Source organism: Corylus avellana, unplaced genomic scaffold, assembly GCF_965113065.1.
Source record: "Corylus avellana unplaced genomic scaffold, dhCorAvel1.hap1.2 HAP1_SCAFFOLD_266, whole genome shotgun sequence".
Taxonomy (NCBI): domain Eukaryota; kingdom Viridiplantae; phylum Streptophyta; class Magnoliopsida; order Fagales; family Betulaceae; genus Corylus; species Corylus avellana.
In genome coordinates this window covers 5001-6170 of record NW_028290638.1, presented here as the reverse complement: position 1 = coordinate 6170, position 1170 = coordinate 5001, and the positions used below count along the sequence as shown (strand labels likewise).

Sequence of the window (1170 nt, the reverse complement as noted above, 5' to 3'; positions counted from 1 at the left end):
CAAGAAATCTCTAACCAACCTTCCTGTAAAAGATCTTTTCTTAACATCAAGTATCTTGGTACTAAATAAAAATGATAACTCTAACAATTTCTTTGTTCTTAACACCCCTTAATTTCCGGGAATTAGTCACTTCAACAGTCTTCGATGGTTATACGGGTATCCAAAATACGAACGAGATGGATATTTGTTGTACCAACCATTCTTGTTAATCCCGATTCCGATAAAGAAAAGGTATAATTTATAACAAAGTTTTCGTATTGTTGATTCCTAGGCGTAGTGCTTCTTTCCCTATGCTGCCTATTGGTACTAGTGAAGTAGGGTTGACCTAACCCATAGGTGTAACCTTTCGCTCAATACTAGAATCTAAAATTGAAGCATCTGAGGCTGCATTAATCGGGGATACACGACAGAAGGAATTGTTTTATTTACAAACTTCACCTTCACAATAAGCGTAGATTTATTTCAATAATCTTTTTATTTCTCTCCCAAATAATGTATCTTTCTCCGAAGACTGAAATCGGTAAAGAAAAAAACATCAAATCGCACCATCTCTGTAATAGGTGAATGCCTCTTTTTCTCCTGAAGTTGTCGGAATTATTCGTAATAAGATATTGGCTACAATTGAAAAGGTCTTATCAATAAAATTTCCATTTATCCGAGATCTGGGCATAGGTAGCAATCCATTCTATAATTTCTTTTACTTACCTCTTGTGGGAAAATGATCCCACAAACAAAGAAATTGTACAGTACGAAATAACATAAAAATAAAAAAAAAAATAGATCAATTGATTCGTTCTAATTCATTGATTTAATTTGGTATAAATATTGTAAGTAAAAAGAATAACTATTGGAAAAAGATGGGAGCGCCGTCTTCGCAAGAATGAAATGAATAGATATATATCTTTTTTTAACAGTTTTTCACAAAAAAAAATTATTTTTATCCCCCCCTTGAAGGAAGGGTTTTTCTTTGATGAAAAGTTTTCTATATTTTTTTATAGTTAGAATTGACTGTACGTACCTATCAAAAAATCTAATATGAATGACTCACTATTCACTCGGTTTCTGGGCCATAATCATTATGTAGGAGAGATGGCCGAGTGGTTCAAGGCGTAGCATTGGAACTGCTATGTAGGCTTTTGTTTACCGAGGGTTCGAATCCCTCTCTTTCCG

General features: G+C 33.7%; 1 non-coding gene across 1 annotated transcript; it reads left to right on the top strand.

Annotated features, from left to right (window-relative positions):
• Nucleotides 1-1083: 1083 nt before the first annotated feature.
• On the top strand, nt 1084-1170 carry TRNAS-GGA (transfer RNA serine (anticodon GGA)). The gene has a single exon. It is a non-coding gene; the product is annotated as a tRNA-Ser (tRNA).